A 5,935-nucleotide genomic window follows, 5' to 3' on the forward strand; every position below is an offset into this window, starting at 1 on the left:
TAAATTGAGAGAATTTTTATTAAAATATAAATATATTTTTTTTTTATACTTGTATATAAGAATATTGAGTACACGATTTCTCTTCGTATGTAAAGTAAACTTGAAATATCGTTTATAGATAAATAAACATTTAAATAAATTTATGTTTTAACGTCAGATACACAAGTGACGTGCTACGATTAATTCAACAATACACTATCATATTGCGATTTTTATTATACGAGAATTTAATTAAAAACTCAAAGGATGGAATTTATTCAATAAGACAAATGATCTATAAATAAATCCCTTAAATACAAATACACACACACACACACACACACACATAGGTTACCTTTCTAACATATTAAGTGATATTCTATTACGAAATTTCACAAAAGGAAAGAATTCATTTTTCTTGATTTTTTTTTTCGTTGAGAACGAAAAGATGTCAGAAAAATAGTCCGAGCATGAAATTGAAAAATGTCTTTATTATCTTTTCTGATTTCAGAACATCCTAGACAAGTTCAATCCCGGTGCAAGACAACTGATCAATGCTGGTAAAGCGTACCTGAAGGCACTTCACGGTAAGAGAATTAAATCGAGCATAGTATTATATATATAGCATAATATAAACATGAATAAAAAAAGAAAAAAAAAACGGGAAAGGGGGGGGGATGAACGGGAAGAAGACAAATGAGGGAGGAGTTAAAAATACGATAAGAAAAAAACCAACCGTATACAGTAATAGATGGTACGATAATAATAATAATAATAATAAAACAAAGGTAGAAACAGACGAGGAAAAGAAGAACAGAAATAAAGGAAAATAAATAGAAAAGTGGTGGGTTGAATTTGATGTCATCTCATGGGTCCTATTTCCGGATCGAATGGCCAATCGGTTCGTCAGAATTGTGCACGCGATAATGGGGAAGGTGGGGAAGGGTAGGAAGTGAAGTAGGAAGAATTCATGTGTTTTTTATTTTTATTTTTTTGTCTATAATACCTTTTCCTTTCTTTTACTTCTTTTATTTGGCCAGTTAGTTTCGAGAGACAAAAAAAAAGGTACACTGATCGATCTCAACTCTTCTTACCCTCCTCCCCACCCCCACTTACACCCCTCAATCTACCACCCCCTCTCCCCGTTTACTGGCAGTAGTATACGAGTAAAAGTATTTTTCTTTTTCATTGAATAAACAAACGTTTTCTCATATATATATATATATATAGATATATATATATATAGATTGTATACGTAAGATAGAATTTTTCTTATAGTTGGTTTGTTGAAGTTATTGATAGTAATATACAGAAAGAGAGAGAGACAGAGAGAGAGGAAGATACAATTTTTATTTTGGTTATATAGAATAAGTGCGATTGAATTCATCTCGAGTGATTCTTATACTTGTTCGGGTTGTTATTTGGTCATTTTTCTGTCCGATAGAATTCAATTGAAAATGTTATCTTTTATTTAACCATTGAAAAGATCGTTTTTATTCGATAATTTTGATGATTGCACTATTATTTATCAAAAGTTTGAATACACCAATCGCATTTGCTTTGCATAATTTATGTTAATATAAATTATGGATGGTTTTGTTTTATATTTTCTTTTTCTTTTTGTTTTCATTTTATTTAACGTCAAGAATACTGTTTATCAAAATTAATCGGATTTTTTTAAAAATTGTGTATAAATAATAGCTTTTCTCAATATAATCAGGGATTATAATATGTAAGGTGTATTATCAAATTACATTGCTGAAGGTGTTCAAAGTTTGTTTTTGTGTTTACAAATATTAGCTCTTTAACGAAGTGTACCGATGATATACATATTTCTCGATAGATTGTTTATCTTTCCTATTAGTTAGAAATACGATAAAATACGTTACAACACGGTAAGAAGTTTTAATCAGTTATAATTGACGTTTGTTTAATCTTAATATTTTCTCACAAACTTAATATATACTCTTTAATAATAATAATAATAAATATATTTTTGTGTTATCATCTTAATAATATGGATTACATTCTATCGTGTTATTAATATATATTTTAACGAAGACAAAAAAAAAAAAGGATACGATTTATTTCATTCATTATATATATTTAATATTTCATGTGATTTTATTAATTTAAACACAGAAAAAAAAAAAGAAAAAAATGATAATCATCGTAGAATAAACGATATTTTCAACATAAAACGCGATTAGGTTACAAACTTACAAGAAAATTTGCGTTTAATTAAATAATCGCGGGCAAAACTTTAATTACTTCCTGTTAAAGTATGATGAGAGAAATATCGTATAATTTAATATAGAATATTCCCATAAAGGAGTGGGTGAGGGGGGGGGGAAAGTTTATCGAGTTATTTATGAAGGCTCGACAAAATAGATAATGTAATTATAGTCTGTTTCCAAAAGTCAATCTCCTTTGACTAATTAAAAATCAAAATCCAAATCAAAATCAAAATCAAAATTAAATTCTTTCAAGATTAGCATATAATACAATACTTTGGTTTTACCGTACACGAGAAAATAATAATAAATATACGAAACCTCTCCCCTTCCCCCATATAAATTACAATCAATCAACGTGACATTTTACGTTACGCGTTTCCCATTGTTCTTTTTCTTTTTTCTTTTTCTTTCTTCTTCCTCCTTCCTTCATTTTTTATGAAAAAGAAAATACTGCTGCGAAAGTTCCGATATCGAAGAAGAAGAAAAAGGGGAGGGTAAAGGGGGAGGGGGGGGGAGCATTGAATTATCGTCGTAGAGTAGTTTTCGTTTTCCTTCAACGATTTTCCCCCGAGAAGTTATGGTTTATTACGTACGATAACGAAACGTCATTGGTTAGAAGGGGGAGGGGGGGGAAGGGGCAATGGGGGAGGGGGTGTTATGGTGGGTAAATCGTTACGAAACATCACGGGTAGAGAAACAACTTGGATAGAACGTTTCCAGTGAGTGATAGAAAGAGAGTGAGAGAGATAGAAAGGGAAAGGGAAAGGGATAGGGATAGGGATATAGGGAGTGGTATGCTAGGTAGAATGCAGTCGACGAATCCGAGCCAGCTTGAAAGCTCCGACGTAAGCGGAGCTTAAATCTGGCTTTGTCACGGTGCAAGCGTACGTAGTATTCCGTGTCCATGGAAGCGAGATACGATTCAGCCCATGGTGTTTCTTCCTACACACCAATTTACCTATATATATACATATATGTATTCCTATATTTGTGTATGTATGCGTGTGTATAGGTGTATATACGCGGGCGTGTGTATGTATAGGTGTTTGTGTTTTAGTAATGTTGTATGGTGTTGGATACGAGGGTAGAGACCGATATTTATGGCGTTTGCGATTCAGTAGAGAGAAAAGAGGTGTATGTCTATAGAGAGAGAAAGAGAGAGAGAGAGAGAGAGAGAGAGAGAGAAGATGAGTAGGAGGAGTAAGAGGGGGAGAAGGAATGAGGTGGAAAAGGAGGTGGAAACGAATGAGTTTGTGAGAATGGTGGAAAGAGATAGATAGATTGAGATTCGGGGTTTGAATAAGAGATAGACAAAGAGACGAAACATCTTTAGGTACGGGGTTAGAGAAACAAAGAATAATAATAATAATCTGTGTGAGAAATTTTGGTAATATACTGAAGAATATTATTATCAATGCGTTTTATATCCTTAATGCGTTGTTTCTCATGACGTTTGTAATATTCTTTTTTTTTCTCTCTCTCTCTCTTCTTTCTCTTAAATTTATTAGAATAATTATTTTTGTTTCTTTTTTTTTTTTTTTTTTCTTCAATTAATTTCATTCCAGACGAATAATAATATTGTACGCGTTGTATAAAGCTTTACGAATTGATTTTTTATTAATAATATTCATTTTTTGTTTAGAATCAAATCGAAAAAAAACAAATATCTTCACTTTTTGATTAAAAAAAGTTTAACTTTGAGATTACTTTTTTTTTCAAGAGGATTAAATTATTTAATAAAAAAATTATTTTCGCGATCTCGGATGTGTGGAAAGTAAAACGATAGTAACTATATTATTATTATCTATTATCATAGATAAAAAAGTAAGATGACAGTACCTTTGATCATATTCTTTTTTCTTTTTTTTTTTTTTTTTTTCAAATTTGCTTGCGTAGATTTGAATTATTGTTTGGAACAATTTCTTAACAAATGCATATATACATACATTCGTTAAAATCCACTTATATGGAAAACGTGGATAAGAATAATATTTGCATGTGTGTAAAATCACAAAGTAGTTTTAGTTATCTCCCTCTCTCTCTCTCTCTCTCTCTCTCTTTCTTTCTCTCTCTGTCTTTCTCTTTCATTGTTCATTATAGCTTATCCAACATAGACACTCGTGGGGTTCCACAAAATCTTGCGCCTGGCCGCACCTTTGCAAGTACTTAGCAAACGTAGACTGTCTCTGAAAAAAAAAAAAAGAAAAAAACAAAAAAGAAAAGGGACCCCTCCTTTTACTCTCCCTTTCTCTGTCCAACTAATTTTACTCTTTAACTCTCCCTCTCTTTCTCTCTCACATACACACACAAACACAACCCTTTTCGCTATTATCTAACTACCATCATCACATTGTCAATGGCTTTTGTCTTGTTCTCATAAAGGCTTTCAAGGACTACTACTACTACTACTACTACTACTACTATTACTATTATTATACTACTACTATTTCTCTCATTGAGGTAATCCTTTATTTGTTTTGCACTTTCCATTCTACTCTAGTACGTCAAAAATTAATTCCTAATCGAGTTAGTTCTCTCTCTCTCTCTTATTCTCTCTCATTCTCTCTTACTTATCTTTCGTTTTGTCTTTATCTCTCTTTATCTTTTTTCTTTTTTTTTTCTTTCTTTGTAAGTGGTGGAAGAAGCTTCAGAGAATCCTGGCAGAAGAGGAACTCGTTAAGAAAGTTACATCCCTCCCTCCCCCTTTTTCTTCCACCCCTCACCCTTTTTTCTACCCCACCCTCTTTGTAGTCTTCGGGAAAACTCTTCGCCGACTTTTTCAGCATTCTCTCGTATTTAATCGCGGTCTAGTCTTCGAGATAAAAACTTCGTAATTCCAAGAAGTGCGTGGGGATAAAAGAAAAAGAAAGGGATAGAGAGAGAGAGAGAGAGGGGGAGGGGGAGGGCGAGTGAGAGGGCAAAGGGAGAACCCATTGGCCATCTTAACGTGACCTCAACACTGACTGAAAAATTATAACAATTTTATTTGTACGTCTACTTATACTTACTTCTTTTCTTTCCTTCTTCACATTTTTATCCTCATTTTTCTCTTTCTCGTTTTCTTCTTTTTCTTCTTCTTCTTCTTCTTCTAAGTTTTTTCGCAAAACACGATACCGTTCATGGAGAATATAAACTTTTTCACTTCTAAAAGGACAACTTAAGATAAGTTTTGTCTATACTTTTTCTTTTTCTTTTTTTAAAGGCCGACGACATGGTTGACAATTTGCGTACGCGAAATCGAAAAAAAAGAAAGGAATATATATATTTGTATATCAATTAAAATATTTTTATTCATTTTTATTTTGTTTCCTTTATTTCTTATTTCTTAAATCAAGTCCAATGTAATCGTAATTATTGCAAGGGTAGCACATATTATTTCCATGAAAATCAACAAAATAATAATAATATCGCGAGAAACGCGTGATTATCATTCGTGAAAAGTATCTTGCATTTTAATTCAATTAATATTATGAAAATCATGTTTACAATTATTTTCCAATGTAACATAATATCGCAAATATTGTTATGCAAATTGCGAGGACAAGTTTTGTTAAATATATTCAAATCCCTTCTCGATTATCCCCGTCGGTAATAATATTCAAATTTTAATACCGTAATTTGTATTCTCGACAAAATAATAATGCAAAACTATTATTTAAAGAAAAAAACAAACAAACAAACAAACAAAACTGTTCGCGGATTAAAAAAAAAAAAAAAAA

At 31.6% G+C, this 5,935-nt stretch overlaps 1 protein-coding gene across 1 annotated transcript in view; it reads left to right on the forward strand.

The window, feature by feature from the left end:
- The first annotated feature begins 490 nt into the window (after positions 1 to 490).
- LOC106791687 (myb-like protein H) overlaps positions 491 to 5,935 on the forward strand; it is a 133,314-nt gene continuing 127,869 nt past the window's right edge. Inside the window, exon 1 of the mRNA XM_014757530.1 lies at positions 491 to 566. The gene's annotated coding sequence lies outside the window, so the exon portion shown is untranslated. The remainder of the gene's footprint in view (positions 567 to 5,935) is intronic.

This window comes from Polistes canadensis, unplaced genomic scaffold, assembly GCF_001313835.1.
Source record: "Polistes canadensis isolate GaletaPanama2010 unplaced genomic scaffold, ASM131383v1 scaffold_331, whole genome shotgun sequence".
NCBI classification, from domain to species: domain Eukaryota; kingdom Metazoa; phylum Arthropoda; class Insecta; order Hymenoptera; family Vespidae; genus Polistes; species Polistes canadensis.